This window comes from Mauremys reevesii, linkage group 11 (genome assembly GCF_016161935.1).
Source record: "Mauremys reevesii isolate NIE-2019 linkage group 11, ASM1616193v1, whole genome shotgun sequence".
NCBI lineage: Eukaryota > Metazoa > Chordata > Testudines > Geoemydidae > Mauremys > Mauremys reevesii.
In genome coordinates this window covers 33,999,245-34,017,122 of record NC_052633.1, presented here as the reverse complement: position 1 = coordinate 34,017,122, position 17,878 = coordinate 33,999,245, and the positions used below count along the sequence as shown (strand labels likewise).

The window sequence follows — 17,878 nt, the reverse complement described above, 5'->3', positions numbered from 1 at the left end:
AACTGACATAAAAAACAAATGGAACTGCCTTAATGTGCCATGTTCATTAGCAGCTAAAATCCATTACATTATGAGAAATAAAGAGCCACCACTGGGATGGGTTATGGATACGTTAAGTCAGTTTACTTTCCTTCTCAACTGGGCTTCACAATATTGGGGATGTGGCTCAGGAAGGAGAAATAGAAGGCAAGGCAAGGGTAAAACTCCAACCACCAACTTCCATATGCACAGGGATTCTCCTGCTAAGACACATCCTGCAAAAGGCCAACGTTATTTTATGCCAACTTCCACTCTGTAACTCAAGACCTTCCTTCCACCAAGGGTGGGCTTTTTTGGTTTATGCATTTTCAAGGAACCAGAAAGAGCACAGCTCAAACATGTACAAAACTGGTTACTTAAAATCTCAACTTTTTAAAACGAATATGTTAATTTTCTTCTGATTTGAATGTTAAGCTTCAAGGAAAGCAACACATCAAGTTTGAATTTTCTAGCGTCATTCATTTTTAAGTTATCCAAGAGTGAAATATCTGAATGGAACATGAGGAAAAATTTTTCCATGCACGTGTAACTCAAAAAATGACGGAAATGGTTTGGCTCAGACTTTTTTAAAGTTATTGTTGAGCTAAGACAAATTTCAGCATAAAAAGATCTTATCTGAAAAAGCTATGAATGCATGACTTGTAATAAAATCTAGCCCTATAAGAAAATCAGCATCAGTGATAGCATGCACCACTTGAACACATTTTGTACATAGATCTATCACACACACACCTATACAAATCTGTGTGTGGGTGCGCGTGCACAAAACCAATCATGGCCATGTCCCATCGTCTGTGGGGATTGAATCCACAGCATCAAACAGCACCAAAAGTATCTGAGCTACCACCACCTGAGCTAAAGGAGAACTTATTTAGTTGTGGCAATATAAAGTTGTACAGTAAGCAGTGCCCGCAAGCAGAGGGAGCCACGATCACACCCACATCACTAGGTCAGTGTATTGTTTGTGTGTGCCTACATGCAGGAAAAAGGGAGAGAGAATACATGATGGTATAGTGTGGGATTATAAAGGTTTTGCTAGCATGAATTTGGTAGGGATGTGTTACAAGTGATAAACCCACACAAGTAAAGCAGATTATCCTAAAGAAGTGCAAATAAATTTCTACCACCACAGTACCATATATTCTGTACATGCCACATTTTACAGAAAATATTTTAGAAATGTTTTCAAAAACTTAAAATCCTCAATACAAAATACTTTGAATTATAGATCTTATGCTTTATCATCAAATTACTACTCTGATCTGGAGTACATTTTTAAATTCACATATAAATGCAGAACATGATGCTATAGTATATCTGACGTACACTGAGTAGGGGAAGCGGAGCAGAAGAGCTAAATTTCCTTGTGCAAAATTACAAACTCTTCCTCTCATTACAGCAAAAATGCTTCTTACTGCCAAATTAATTTAGTCATCAGGAACAAATGATCACACACCCAATAGAGGGTGGGGTGGTTTGATCACACCAGCAAGGAAAAGCAATCCCTGGGGTCCCGAGAGAAGGGAGGGGCAGGCTTGACTGCTCTGTGTCCTTCCCCTCTCCCACATCCAGAATGCAACTCACAAGTAGAGATCATTGTGGGGGTGGGGAGGGAAGACACTGAATTCTCCACCTCTCCCTTCTGCTGTTGGGAGGCTGGGGAAAGAGGGGAGAGTTGATTGTCTCACGCTCCTCCCCTTCCTGTGTATAAAGCCCTGGGGCCATGCAGCAGCCATTCTGCTCTGATTGCTGCTGATGAAACAGCAGCTGCCTGATAGAAGCCATATTGATAACACTTATTTATATTTGAGCCTTTACACTCATTTGCAAACAACACAAGCATGGTTAAGGTATGAAGCTGAGGGACCCAGTTTCCTACAGTGCAGAAGTAGACAGTTACTACGGAAATTAACTTGCACCAATTGGCTCACTCACTGGATGACATTTTTGGCAGAAAGATGCGATTTGGGTGAACTCACTCACCAATTAGGCACATTTCCATAGATGGCAGAATGCCTGGGGAGTCCTACTCACCCCCTGAAAAAAAGAGACAACCCAACGAATGACATACCTGGAAATCAAAATGGTAGGTAATGGTATCACACCTAAGGAAAATCTGGACAAATTAGGTATGTTAATACAAGTGATGAAGGGTTTTGGCAAAGTAACTCCAAAGCAGTTGCATGTAATTATGGGCTCTTTAAATTTTACCCCTAACTGTCCTGGTCCTGGTCAGGGCTTTTGTGTACACTTAGTAGCAACCACCTTGGCAATTAAGGAACCTCATTATTTTGACAAAGAAAAAGAGGAAATACTTGAGTGTGGGAGGCATTTTTAAAATAGTTTAAGGGAGTGATATGATTGGATGCCAGGCTGAAATTTACAGGTACAATTGGATGCTACAGTGGGTGTTGGATCAGCAGAGGCTTTGCCCCCAGAGCAAGGTTTTGCAGGGAAGAGGCAATGCTGTTTAAGGCAGAATTTGCTGTGGCTTTTCAGCACTTCTGGGGTCAGGCGACTCTAAGCACACACTAGAACTGGAAGAGGTGCAGGTTAAATAATAGTCAATAAGCAGAAGTTGAAGCCCAGAATAGAATTAAGAGAATGCCTAGATGAACAGTTATGCCCAATTAAATCCAAAAGAACGTTTTCTGACTTGGTGTTCATCAGAGCGAGCCTTTTATTGTATTATACTGGGATGCCAGTTACTTGACCAGAGATCCATTTGCTGCAGTATTAAGAAAGGTGTTAGCCTGCTTGGGGTACAATAAAGCAAAATTTGGTAAGTATCCCTTCAGGAATGATGTGGCAACATCTGCAGCTTTGAAGGCATTTGATTCATGGAGGGGTCCAGGTGACCAGGCTCTGGATAATATAATGTTATATAACCAATGCCCACTCTTCAGTGGAGACTAGCAGGTCAGGGGGAGAATACAAGCTAAACCTCTCTCTGCTTGCAATTTTCAGGAGACACTGGAAACAAGATGGATTTGCTGCACTTGATGATAATGCACTGAGCCCACAAGAGGGCAGGAGAACAGCAGGTGGATCAGAGCTGGGCTTCAGGCTGCAACAGTCAGCTTTGGATGGTTGCAGGGGAGGGGCGTGTTGTGGCACAAGCTAATGCCTTTCCTGCACTCCCTGATGGGAGAATCACATTCATCTAATGCAGGGGTCGGCAACCTTTCAGAAGTGGTGTGCCGAGTCTTCATTTATTCACTCTAAAGTTTCACATGCCACTAATATATTTTAACATTTTTAGAAGGTCTCTTTCTATAAATCTATAATATATAACTAAACTATTGTTCTATGTAAAGTAAACAAGGTTTTTAAAATGTTTAAGAAGCTTCACTTAAATTTAAAATTAAAATGCAGAGCCTCCCAGACCGGTGGCCAGGACCCGGGCAGTGTGAGTGCCACTGAAAATCAGCTTGTGTGCCGTCTTTGGCACACGTGCCATTGGTTGCCTACCCCTGACCTAATGTCTTGATTATTCATTTAATAGAGAACGATCTTGGGGTTTGTACCAGGATGAATTATAGTGTCAGAATTTAACAGGAACGTAGGCTGGATTATCCACTAATGGCAGGGCACCAAACGAGGTTTGGTTAGAGATGTTTGCAAAGCAGGTATTTCAACTCTGCTAGTGTGGCTTTTTTTTTTTTTTTAAACCAAACTTTCTCCTCTCCATTCCCCAAAGGACAATGTGTTTATCAATGCCCTTCTTTTGACGAACAAACCAACCCACATGCCAACAGCACACTTTTAGCAAAAGTGAACATGCACATTATTTTGAATTTCTGCAGATTATATTTAAATGTATTAGACAAATTAGGATTACCAAAACAGCATACACCTTAAATGCTGATCAATCAATTCAGCATCACACTAAATCTTCCTTATGCTTCAGACAAAAGTTTATTTTAAACAGCGCTCAGACCTTCATTCTTGTTTCTCCATTATAATTCATCTCATCCACTCCAATGCTAACTAGCTGACCTTAGTAAAAATCTTGTTTACAGCACATGTGCAAAGTTTCAAAAACTTTTTACTTCTCTCCTGATCAAGAAAGGTTATTGTGATATATACTAAACAGCCATTTATTCTGTAAACAAAGAGGAGAGCCTTTTATTTTGCCATACAGTGTCTGATTATATGTTTATAAACACTAACAAACACTGATACAGACTAGGCAATATTTATTCTTTTGAGGCTGCAAAACCTCTATTATTAAAATACTTACTGGCTTTCAGAGCTATAGTAGTATATTACTTTCCATAAGTTAAAATAGCTCCTTTGTTCAAGACGTCCTGAAGCCAAAGTAGTATTTCAGTTTATGAGAAAAACCTTTTCATCACTATTATTGACAATCCAAACCAACCATTCTTTGTTTGAAATGCTCCTGAAACTTTCAGTTACCTATTTAATAAAGGCTTGATTTAGGGTGCTCCCTAACTAACAGGAATAGTCTTACGGACAGATTATCAGGCTATTTCCTCCTTGCTCCCACCTCAGCAGGAATGATTATAGCATCTTCCACCAAACCTACACAGCTTTGGAAGATTATTGGGGCGGAATGAAGCTAAAGGTCTTTCCTTAACCCCAACCAGAAAAAATGTTTTTGGGGAGAGCAGGAGAGAGTCACTCTGCTCCCCACTGGGAGCTACAGAGACAGATGGCCCCACACACTCCACTTACAGAAGGCCTAGCAGCTGCCATGACAACAACTATGGGGCACTACATGTACCATTGCCTTGACAGCTCCCATTTGAGGGCAATTGTACACTAAGGAAATGCTAAGATATTTTGCCATGGGATGGGTTTTTTAAAAAGCTATATTAAATGCAAAGGAGCAAATATATGACTATAAATAAAAGTTACATTTGAATGAAGATTTAGCTACTGTAATACCCAACAAGTGGTTTAAGATAGCAATCTTGGTTTTTTTCCTGAACTTTCCTATTTCAGAATTGTTTTCTTCTCATGATTGTCATTTTCTTCTCATGATTGTCATTTTTCCGTCTATACTAGAGCAAATATAAATCCAATCATTTGTTAAGGAGAGAGATTAAGTTCAGTAATTCTTCTAAAATTGCTGCCCTACTGAACTCTTAAAGTTGTTCCCTATGTTGTAAGAAATTGGGCCTACAAATTTACGCTAGTGGTGAGTTCAACTGTAAAAAGTATGTAAAGATTCATAAGATATCACAATAACCTGTAACAAATGTTGATGTGCAAAGATATGAAAGGGAGACCCAAAGACTGAATTAGTCCAAACAAAAAAGCCTCCTAATATAAGCCAAGGACTGTATTCACATCCTGCATGGTAAACAAGAGAAGTGTGGAATCATAAATCAGTGCATCCAAACTGGTATGTCAGAAAGTAGGCCTAACTGGTGGACAAAATAGTGAGGGGATGGCCTATTCCACCCCCCACCATTCCCTTTGGGGGTCCTTAAAGAAAGAGACTTGGCGGTGGGGGGGAGAGGGAGGAATTAGCTACTGGAGCAAACTTCACCATCATTGCTACCACCCCCACAATCTCCTTGAACCCTGGGCCTTTTGTCACACTCATCCTGAGAGATGTCCTGACCAGACTGGGACCTAGATGACATCACCACCTCTACCCGGTCCTGCTGAATCCCAAATACCACCTGGGATGAAACAGGATTGGACTTAGACAGCAGCTCCAGCCCATTTCAGCTAACTTCTCTTTTCCCCAAAAGGACAATTACCATCTTTGATGCCACCCAAGAGACTGTCAAACAAGGTAGGGGGCAGAAAGGGTTTCCTTCTAAAACATCTCTCCAGCTAAAGGGAAAGGGAATACAGGATGGTGTTAAAATGAAAGCGTTATTTAATACTTTACATTGCAAATGCTTTAATTGTTTTTTCCTCCTTTTCTTTATCTTTAATAAAAGGTTAAAAACAATTTGTAATGGTGTTTTTGCCAGGGTAATAAGCAGGCTGAAGTCTCTGTAAACCAGGGGTAGGCAACCTATGGCACACGTGCCGAAGGTGGCACACAAGCTGATTTTCAGATGCACTCACACTGCCCAGATCCTGGCCACTGGTCCAGGGGGCTCTGCATTTGAATTTAATTTTAAATGAAGCTTCTTAAACATTTTAAAAACCTTATTTACTTTACATACAACAATAGTTTAGTTATATATTATAGACTTATAGAGAGAGACCTTCTAAAAACGTTAAAATGTATTACTGGCACGCGAAACCTTAAATTAGAGTGAATAAATGAAGACTCAGCACACCACTTCTGAAAGGTTGCTGATCCCTGCTGTAAACCAAACTCCAGTATTAAACAGTGTTAAGTAACTGTTTAATACTGGACAATAACTGGGTTATGTTAACACCGTTAGCCTCATACTCCATCTAAATTAATACAACATTCAATACAAAAAACAAAAGTAAGATGGATAATTTAAAAGTGCATCAATATAGCTTTTAATTAAAATCAGAAAAGGGAATACTTTAAGCATAGAATACATCATGCACACATGTCAGTAGTTCTGGATAACATTTATCCCAGAATCTTAAAGGAATTAGCTCTGACATGCTGACACATATTTCATAAGTGTTATGGAAAATTATAAAGAAACCATAGGACTGACGAAATTTATATATGGAGGTGGGGGAAGAACAATTCTGGCAATGACTGCATATTTTCTTCCCAACACCATCACCCCTGAGGACTGCAGGTTTGACACCCCTGAGGACTGCAGGTTTGACACCCCTTGACTAGTATAATAATCAAATTATAAAGTGACCCAAGATGCAGCTGCCACTATAAGAGACCCAATTGGTACAGGACAATTCACTCCTGCCCTCACTTTATTTAAGATGGTCAATATCCAGAAAGCAGGATGGGTGGAAAGCCATTGCTGGGGGAAAACAGCCTTGAAGAAAAAAAAGGGACTATGCAATAAACAGACAAGTAGATAAAAGGTCAATGGTGGTACATGGCAAGAATACCTCAGTGTTCAAGCATTCCCCCCAAACCTCCCTCCCAAAAAAAAGATTTTGTAGGGGGAAAAAACCTTAAAAAACAAGAACTGATAACAAGTATATCGATATTGTTTTCAGTATTCTGAATTTCACTTTCTTCACCACTTGTCTGCCTTGAAATAGGATCTTTATGTATTTTGATAAAGAGAGAGATTTGAAGTTTGTCTAGTTTTTCTATATCCTTTATTGACAAACTGCATTGTAATTTCTTACATGAATACTCTTGAATCAAAAGTCATCCCTCCATCTCTTAAATATGTTATGCAACCTTTAATATCTAGGGTGCTCTCTCTAACAAAGGAATTAACATATCATAAATATCTGATATTAAACTAGAAAGATGGAACACTACAACGAAAGCTCATTGTCCTCTCTCCCCTTCCTCTACCTCAGTGGTTCTCAACTAGTGGTGCACGTGCCCCTGGGGGTACACACAGGACTTCTGGGGGTACATCAACTCATCTAGATATTTCCCTAATTTTACAACAGGCTACATAAAAAGCACTAGCAAAGTCATTACAAACGAAAATTTCACAGATAATGACATGTTTATTACTGCTCTATAAATGATACACTGAAATGTAAGTATAATATTTATATTTCAATCTATTTATGTTATAATTACATGGTAAAAATTAGAAAATAAGCAATTTTTCCACTAATATGTGCTGTGACTTTTCATATTTTTATGTCTGATTTTGTAAGCAAGTAGTTTTAAGTGAGGTGAAACTTTGGGGTACACAAGACAAATCAGACTCCTGAAAACGGTACAGTAGTCCGGAAAGGTTGAGAGCCACTGCTCTACCTGATGAAGGTGGAAGTTGGGATTTCCTTATCTATATATCTCCCTCAGCTGGATGGGACCCCTATTCAACTATTCCTCCTCACTTAAAGTCCAGTAGCTTCTTTTCCTCTTTATCCGCTTCACCAGGGGGAGGAACTCTATGGTTCCTACAGCCCTCATGCAGTCCAATATACAAGCCCCAAATACCGCTATTATGATTGGTATCCCCCTTGCCTTGCTGGAGAGTCAGCTAGAGGACCACAGCACATGCCACATATACAGATCTTCCCAGACCCACATGCAGCTCCAGAGTCATGGGATGAATATCCATGAACTGTAGAGTAAGAGGCTAGATTCTCCTTCTAAGTATTTCTTCACACAACACACAGTCAACCTCTGGAATTCCTTGCCAGAGGATGTTGTGAAAGCCAAGACCATAACAGGGTTCAAAAAAGAAGTAGATACGTTCATGGGGGATAGGTCCATCAATGGCTACTAGCCAGGATGGGCAGGGATGGTGTCCCTAGCCTCTGTTTGTCAGAAGCTGGGAATGAGCAACAGGGAATGGATCACTTGATGATTACCTGTTCTATTCATTCCTTCTGGGGCACTTGGCACTGGCCACTGTTGGAAGACAGGATACTGGGCCAGATGGACCTTTGCTCTGACCCAGTAGGGCCATTCTTATATTTTCCCCACCAACCAACCAACCACAAAAGTGTGCTAAGATATGGCACTGGACTTCTAAATCCTTCAGGAGCAGATCTAAAACAAAGGCTATGATGAAAGAACAGACTATGATGAAGAGATAGCACCTAAACCTTTAATTTCCCTTCTTCTATGGCTGAGGGCAGTCAGGAAGTATTTTGTAAAGCTGCTGAATAACAATGGGCAGTGTGAGAGAAGAGACGGAGTAGATGATTCCAAACCATAAGCAGCTGGGGAAAAAAAAATACAACCAGAGAAACAGCTGTACTGATGGAGTACAACTGCTAGCAATGTGGAGAAACTTAAGTATAAACACTCTCTAGGGTTTGAGATTAGAACTTGGCATTCGTTTTGTGACAGTGATAGAGGAAAACAAGCTAGCTTTAAGACCGCATGATAATATACAAGACTGGCTTAGGTCTTAGGAAAATTAGTATGTTGGTCTCAACCAAGGCCCTGGAACATTTCAATATGATCTGTATGGCCCAGTGACACTACTGAAAATTATATTATTTTGTTCCCATATACTCTGCAGTGGTACTAGAGAAGGGTGTGTGTGTGTGTATATATATATAGTTAATTAATTTTCTAAACCAGAACTTATATATTTGGGTTCCTATTGTTACCATGATGTCCACATCAGAAATGCTTAACATTTAAAGATAATGAAGCCAAGCAGAAGCTAGAGAAGAGACAAAGAATGAAATTCTGCCTCCTTGACTAACAAAAAAAAAATCTCTTATCTAGACAACTGTATCTCTGATACCCTGTGAACAATCTTTCAACATGCAAAATTCAAGAGTAAGTTTTTGTCTGAGCTTTGTAATACCCTCAAGGACCTTCTGTACTTTTAAAATCTTTTTCTGGGAGTAGTCTGCTTTTGATGCATGAGATGGAAGATATGCATAATAATCCTCCACACACAAGAGAACAAAACTCTATTAATTATAAACACAGAGGAAGGATGGTCTAGCCATTAGGGCATTAGTCTAGGAACAGGAAGACAAGAGTTCAAGTCCCTGCTCTGCCAAAGACTTCCTGTGTGATCTTGGGCAAGTCAGTTAGTCTCTGTGCCTCAATTCCCCACATGTAAAATGGGAATAAGTAGTACTGCCCTTCCTCACAGAGGTGTTGAAAGCATAAATATATTGATGCTTGTGAGGTGCTCAGATGCTGTGGTGATGGGGACCATAGAAGTACCTTAGATTGACCTGGTTGAGGTGCAGTTTGTCCACACTAAACATGCAAATGACATATGAATCTTACAGTGTTTATGCACCAATGGCTTATACCTCTGATATAATTTGTAACTGAAAAAATGTTGAAAACAGAATGAAGTTCACTAGATCTTATGTTGCCACATAAAATAATGAGTATTTGGGCAGCTACTTAAAAAAAATAATCTTGTAAAATAGGTCACTTCTATAAACTGCATGATGTGCTTGTTTTCTTTAATTTTCTGTACCCTTCCTATGCCTCTGATCACACAACCAATCAATAAGCAGCAACAAACTGGCCAGAATAGGTAACACAAACCACACCCACCCTGTACAACCTCAACAGTCACCGCAGTAACGATCCAGTGTCAAAAAAAAAAAAATTACCAAAAATTATTTGCCTTGCTGCAGGCTTTGGAACTTAGTAAACTCAGGCCAAGAGGACTGCTATATTGAGCAAGTTCTACAGAGATAACACATCTTTCTACTGATAATATCCTGCCTCAAGCCCTCAAGGTGGTACATCTGAGAACTGTCAGCAAAATCATATCAGGGGACCTTAGCTATCAAGATGATGCATAGGGAAAGAGGCGGCTCTAGTGTAGCCATACCTCACAGCATAGGGCTCTGCTGATTAAAAATCAACATTTTCGAGAAAACCGGGGGGGGGGGGGCGAAAGAGAAAGCAGTGCATATCATCTCACCTGTGTGATGTGTTCATGCCAATTCATTCCACTAAGGAGGGCCACTTCTTTCCCAAATTCAACCTTGCATATCACTACTATGCCAAGAATACCCTAATCTATTGAGAGAAAATCCAACCACTCACTTCATTCCCCAAACATTTTCTCATTTTTTGCTTTATTTTCTCTGTTCAACCCTCAGTTCCACCGAGCCTTCAACTCAATACATTCAAAAGAGATCTCCACCACCTCTGGCTCAACACCAACTCCACATTCACCCTACTACCATGAACCCAAGAGTTTAACTCTGGTGGGCAACCTGCAGCCCATCAGGGTAATCTGCTGGTGGGCCAAATCTGGTATATTTTTGATATTAAAATACTCTCTGGGAGCCCTTTTCATTTGTTTACATTTGCATGGCCGCCCACAGCTCCCAATGGCTGCGGTTCACTGTTCCCAGCCAGTGGGAGCTGCGGGAAGCAGCACGGGCCGTAGGGACGTGCTGGCTGATGCTTCCCATGGCTCCCATTGGGAGGGAACCATGAACCGCAGCCACTGGGAGCTGTGGACAGCCATGCAAATGTAAACAAACTGTCTGGCAGCCTGCCAGCGGATTACTCTGATTGGCTGCATGCCGCCTATGGGCCACAGGTTACCCACCACTGGTTTAACTTGACTCTGATTTCTCATTTGCTTCCTACCTCTCCTAGGCCTATAAATCCACCTATCGCTTCTGCAGCACTCTCACATCAATCACTGTTTCAGCCACTCATCTACCAATTCATACCTTCATCTCCTCTTGTCTTAACTACTGTTATTTCCTTCTTTATGGATTCTTTAGGTCCCAATGTTCCAAATATCAAACTTGTCCATAATGCAGCAACTCATCTTCTCACCTAGAAACAGGAAAACAGCACCCCATATTCATCTGCTCTCACTTCCTTGTCCATTTTAGAATCCAGTATAAGTTTCTCCTCACTTCAAAGTCTTTCACAGACTTGCTTCTAATTTAGTCTATCGAGTGGACAGTTTCAACACCAGACTCTTATTTGCGGCTCCCTATCTCCATGTCTACGCACAGGTTAACCCACACCTTTCCCTACTGAAACAGTCTTCCTGCTTCTCTCCATGCATCTCCCTGATGCTTTTCAAATCCTCTCCCCTGCACTCACCATATCAACTTCCTCTCTCTAGTAAAATTCACAAACCTCCCATCCTATTTTCTCTGTATTCACCCTCTGTCCTAAAACATTTTAAGATACTTCAGTACCAGGATTAGATACTGTAACCATCATTGTATTCACATGTATTGTAGAGACTAATCACTAACAGCACCATTCTGGGAAACTTTTCTATGAAGGTCTATGAACTAAGATGTTGTACATTGTGTAGTTCAGTTTACTACATATCTGAAGTTTGGTTTTTAAAAATGCCACTATTTGAAAATATGTTCCACAAAACTCAAGAACCTGTAGACCCAATAAAACCTTTATAAGGAAGTTCTGAATTGCAGTTGAGATACCTTTCTTAACTCTCCGGCTACATCCATTGTCTGGATATATTCTGATGCCCTGTATTCTAACATGGGTGGGAACTACACAAGTTTTGAATGAAGATTTTAATTTTCAAATTTCTGAATCAAACTATGGATATTACATTACTACTTACCATATGTGCTGCAGTATCCAGGTACAATGGGATGTATTAAGGATGTAGGTTTGAGCTTTTACTCAGAGCTTCTGTGGATTTAAATGAAAAAATTTAATTTAAACATACTTTTAAAGTAGCTTTTAATATACATTATCATTTAGAAACCTTGTTACGAGGATTTATATAATGTCACAACTTACACAGTGGGAGGGGGCAAAGTTTCTATTATATATTCATACACATTTAAGTCAGGGATTTAAGTTGACTGTGGGATTGCAGGAATCACATGTTTTGTATCAAAACATATGGTAGAAATCAGCCTTGGTTACAGTTAGCAGGCTATGCTCCTGAGGCAGCACCGGAAGCAGTGGGAAAGCAATGAGAACCACTGTTCTTGTAGTATATTTTCAGCTAGAGGTGATCCACAGAGAGCATGAAATTTGATCGCCTCAAAGAAAGAAAATAGCAAAGCAAAGGGGGAACAGTGTGGGGAAGAAAAGAGAATAGATGTGACTATAAACTGGACCAGTCATTGCCTTAAAAGAAACTCGATTATTACAAATTCCACTCAAGATTTATGTTAGAACACGAGGCATCAGAAGATACTCCCTTCAAATAAAAAAATAAATCTTTGACAAATACTTCAATATAAGGGGTAGTGTCTTATGGTGGTGGTGGTGTACTCCCACATGCACAGAAAGAAAGAAAAAGCATGGATTTGTATTTGTCATACACACAAGGCCAGTGATTAATCTAAATAAGCTCCTTAAGTTTCTCACACACCCAAATACAACATCAACTTCTCTCATAGCAAGGCTTGAAAAGAAATTTACTGGACACTTTCTAGTCAGATGACTAAGGCAGATGCAGGGAACGCAAGTACACACTTCTACAGATCCAGGGGCAGCAGCAATGCCCCCCACCTTAGCTGCTCAAAATTAAAAAAAGGGTGGATGGTGGGATTCCTAGAACAGTGCTGGTTTGGGGCCCTGCTCAGAGGCTCTACCTAGTCTATCTGAATCTAGCTTATAAATGTTGTAGGTTTCCCCAGCATACTTTTTGCTGCTGGAAGGGAAAAGTTTTCCTCCTTCTCCCCTACCCTGAAGACTCCTGACTATTGTGTGAGGATTGTGTTGTGGTTCTCTACCACTGTTTTTTGGCTCCCCTTTCCAAATAATATCTCCAGTGCCCTCCCTGCTGCTCTCTCCATAGCTCTCCCAAGCAGTAGCTAGCTGAAATTGACCTGCTTCTTGTCTATTTCACTGAGACTCCCAAGAACTGAACAACAATTAAACTAGCTTTCACTCTACTTCCCCTATTTAGGAAAATTTTTCGCTGCAGCAAAGGCAGGTACTGGAACACCCTGTCTACAGACTCAGGAAGACAGCACCACCTTGGTTCATGCAATGAAGGTTATCTTCACAAATTTTTGGAATCAAAAGCTTCATTTTCTTAAATGAAACTTTTGATTCAGTAAGAAATGATGACTTAGGCCACCCCAGTCTTCAGGGAAAGCTTCCTACTTGTACTGTAACATATAGCCAGGATGTTCAGATTTCCAAGATTGTGATCAATATTTTTTTTTTTGCAAGCTAGCTGGCAAGGGCTGTTTTATGTGATTCTGCAGGAGGCAGTACATTGCAATGGAGATCCCCTCATTCTCTGTAGGATTCTGCAGACTCTGCACATCCATCACTGCAGAGAAATGTTATATTCCAGCCGTCTACAGTTCTTTTTTTCCCCTCTCATGGTTGGCACGTCCATTCCTGAATTAGGCCTCTCCAACCAAACTTCTGTCTGTTTCACCCTGAGGTCACCCTTCCCACCCCATTTCCCCTCCCTTTTTTCTTCTCACAATGGAGACTGCTCAGGGTTGACAATGCCAGCTGGGAACTAGAAAATAAATTATTCAGTTTAAAAGGAGAGTCCTCACTAGGGTGTCAGATGAGCAATATGGCTTTGCCTGTGGAGTTGCTGCTCTCATACACAATAATGGTATACATTGTTGCATTACATTTAAGATGTATAGCAAACAAGGGGGAAAAGGGAAATAAATATTCATTAAATCATAATGTTAATTTATTTAATTAATTTAGTCACATTTTAATGCGAACAAAGTCAACATTTCACCTTTGCAGGTATCATTAGGTAAAAGTACACTTGCATTTTTAGGACTGCAATCAGTGCAATGACCAATTATATTTTCTTAAGGGTTGGAGAGGAGAGATGACAAAAGAGCTGACAAAATTGCCCATTGACTCAGTCTTGTGCCATTTCGTGGGTCCACATGAGCAATACCAAATTTTTGCTCATTTAAAAAAAAGAGGGCTGTGCTTCAGTGATTGTCTCCATTCATAAGATTGCCACCAAAGCGCTTCCTCCGGGCACACACAATACTCGGAAGAGAGTGCTTCCCACACATTTCTGGCTAACAACCTCTCTATAAACCTCTCAATGGGCAGCACAATGCAGTACAATCAGAAGGGGGAAAAGGCAAAACTGCAAAACAATGGACCTGTCAAAACCAAAGAAATGGCAACCATAGCTCCTGGTTTAGCTTCCAGAAGCCAGCAGGATGGGATGCCAAGGCACTGACCCCACAGTGATTGTTCCAAGACCAGCCGAGCCTCCTCATTACACTTTTACCAACAGCTGTACAGATCAGGCACTGTGAAAAACCCCCATAATAAACCAAACATCTCTGCACCCCAGGATGCTGGCGCCTTCCCTCCGGAGCCTTGTCTCTCCCCAAAGACCCTTCCCTCTGCCCAGACCACCATCTTTTCCTCTTGCAAAGTCTACCCGGCAGTGGCGGGGTACAAAGCCGTGCGGCGCACACAGCAACATGGGCCGGGGAGGAGAAAGGCGCCGGGTGCTCGAGCAAAGCAGCGGGTGCCGCAGCGGGAAGGGCACCGGGGTCCCCCCGCAGCCGCCGCCGCCTCGGTGCGTGACACAACACAAAGGACGGCGGCCGCCGCCGCAGTGCCGGGGGAGCCCGCGCAGCTCAGGGCGCCTCCCCGAGCCCCCCAGTCCTCGAACCTGTTGCGGGGATTGAGCGCCCCGGGGGGGGGGGGCGCTGCTAGGGCTCGTCACCCCGGGGGCAGGGGGGGGGTTCAGCAAACACCCGGGTACCTGGGAGCCTCTCGGCGGCTCCCGAGAGAAGCGGCTGGGAGCCCGGGCAGGGGAGCCCGGAATCGCTGCTGCCGCCCGTAGCGAGCAGGGCTGCTCGGCTGCTGGAGCACGTCCCCCCCGGGAGAAGGGAGCCCAGCCCCGCCGCCTCCGCCCGGGGAACAAAGCCCAGTCAGGCCGCAGGGCCTGCTCTCCTCCCCGCCCCACCCCCGCCCGCCGCCCGGAGCCCGCGCCGCCAGCAGCCCGGGGACGAGCCCCACCACCCGGCCCGGCTACTCACCTGGCGAGGGGCGGCGGCCCCACTGCCCCGGGCCTGGCGGCAGAGCCCCGCGAGGCGAGCAGGCAGCGCCGAGCGATCGCTGCGGGAGGCAGCCGGCGAACCCAGCCCCAGCCCGGCTCTGCTGGCGGCTGCCCGAGGACCCGGCGTGCAGGGAAGGGCAGCAGGAGCTACATTATCCCCCCCTTAGCCGGTGCTGCAGCTGGTTTGGGGCAGGGTCAGCAGAGAGCCGGCAACAACAAGCCCCACCCCGAAGGAAAACAATGCACTAGCCAAGCCACCCCCGCCCCCTCCACTCAACCTTACCGGGTAGGAGCAGCAGGAACCCCCACTATCACCCTATTGCCCCCAGCTGGTAGCATCAGGCACCCAAATGCCCACATTAGCTGCCCCTACTAGGTAGCATGAGGCACTTACCCTGATTCTCTCCCTTCTCCATTACCTACCCCCACCGGGTAGGATCAACACTCACCAGATTTCCCCTACGTGGTACCATCAGGCACTCATCCACATTGCACTCTCCCTCTGCCCTCACGATGTAGGATCAGCATCAGATACAATATTCATCTGATTCTGGAAAGAGAGTGGCCTCCCCTGGGTGCTCTTACTGCCTTCTTCTTGTCCTTAACCTCTTAACCACCGGAGAAAGAAGAACAATGCTTGACCCTTTATTTTAAGGATAAAATAATATTAGTATTTTATGTATTAAGTGCCTGCCACTGGCTCTGGCAATCTGCAGGGTTACATTTATAATGACAACAAACAACAATTCAGTGTGACAGTTATGAAGATGGACACCTTAGAACTTCCTCAGAAAGGAAACAAATAACTAAATGCAAATCCCAAACACAATACTAAAAAGGCAACTAGGCCAACAAAAGGCCCTATCCTGTACTCCTTGCCTAGACAAAATACCAACCAAGGACAACAGTAAAGAGGTACATAAAACATAGGAGACTGGGCCCCAAGAACATTTCTACCTGGTCCTGCCACAGCATAAGGGGTTGGACTTACTACCTCTGGAGGTCCCTTCCAGTCCTACAGTTCTCTGATTTTGCTTTCGTGTGGGAAGGTATCACTGACACCCTTAAAATAAAACCTAGACTCCACTCCCAAAAGCATTGTGTATGTTACCTTGCAAGCTTCCTTCAGTGAGGACTGGTTATGATTTAAAATATTCACCAGCAAAACCCAGAGTATAAAAAAAGTCACAATAATAAATGTCAGTCAGTTTTTCCTAATGATTGAGATGGGGCCATTGTAAATTTCTGGTATATGGATGGACTGGAGGCAGAACAGACAATGGGCTAGGCTAGTGGTGCTGTTCATACTGTGTCAGCACTTCTCTTGTTCTCCCTGCTTTTCAAGAGCTTTATATTTATATTTTATATTATAAAAATTAACAAGGCTGAAACTTGTCATTCAGAATGTTACTCCTGAAGCAATTATTCTTATTTACAAATTTAAAAAAAATTCTTTCAGCCACTTTTTAAGCTGTGAGGCATGAGCTTCAGGACTCTTCAATCTGCACAAATGTAAGCATATGCTCACTTTATGCACATGAGTAGTCCCATTGGCTCAGATCCTGCAACTGACTGCTTGAGTGGACCTCTGAGTTTATGCAGAGTCAGTTGTAGGATTGGGGCCACTGAAGTCAATGGGACTATTCACATACTTAAAGTTAAACATGTTCGTAAATGTTTGCAGGATCAGGGCCTATATCTGATTATCATTTTTTTCAACCAAATGTCATATTTTTTAATTCACTATTTAAATTTACTTCTTCCATAGTACATAGAAATTTAGGTCATGGAGCTGCACCAGAAACTGCACAGGCAGATCCCTGCACCCATGTGGAGCCCCATTGATCACAACATGAATGAAGTCAATTGCAGGATTGAGGTTTTAGGGCTCAAATGGGCACATAGTATTTTTTAGTTACTAATTATTCCAATCCATGGAGCAGAAAGAAAAAAAGAGTCTATGCTAAAAAAGGGTCCTGAGATCTGGAGAAAAGACAGCTGGAATGGTCACCTCCTTCCTCTACCTAAGCCACTCTGAGACCACCAGCTGCAGAGTCAGGGAGCAAGGGGCTTTTCAAGAAACTCCAAATGTATACCCTGACCAAAAACCCATATTCTCCCAGCAGAAAAGTCAGAGAAATACCCAAAGAGCGAGTGAGCAGGAGCTCACGTCTCCAGCTGCCTTATAGTGGTGACCCATTGCTTCCTCTTTGCCACCCTTTCACCAGCAACAACAGCAGAACCTCAGCAGTAGGTGCAGAGTGTGGCGCCTTCACAGCTTTTTGTGCTAGGTTTTTGTTTTCTTTGCTTTTTTGTCTCATTCTCTTTGTGCAATCTCAAATTCA

At 42.5% G+C, this 17,878-nt stretch overlaps 1 protein-coding gene across 6 annotated transcripts in view; it reads right to left on the bottom strand.

The window, feature by feature from the left end:
* The window catches only part of SESTD1 (SEC14 and spectrin domain containing 1), a 97,968-nt gene extending 81,944 nt beyond the window's left edge, over positions 1–16,024 (bottom strand). The window contains exons 1-3 of one of the 6 annotated variants that reach the window (XM_039495682.1): positions 15,514–15,749; positions 12,123–12,193; positions 11,242–11,350 (exon numbers count right to left, since the gene is read on the bottom strand). The gene's annotated coding sequence lies outside the window, so the exon portion shown is untranslated. Of the gene's footprint in view, positions 1–2,022; positions 2,041–11,241; positions 11,351–12,122; positions 12,194–15,236; positions 15,357–15,513; positions 15,751–15,982 lie in introns of those variants that run through there. The other 5 variants (XM_039495684.1, XM_039495687.1, XM_039495681.1 and 2 more) reach the window with 5 other exon arrangements.
* Positions 16,025–17,878: the final 1,854 nt, after the last annotated feature.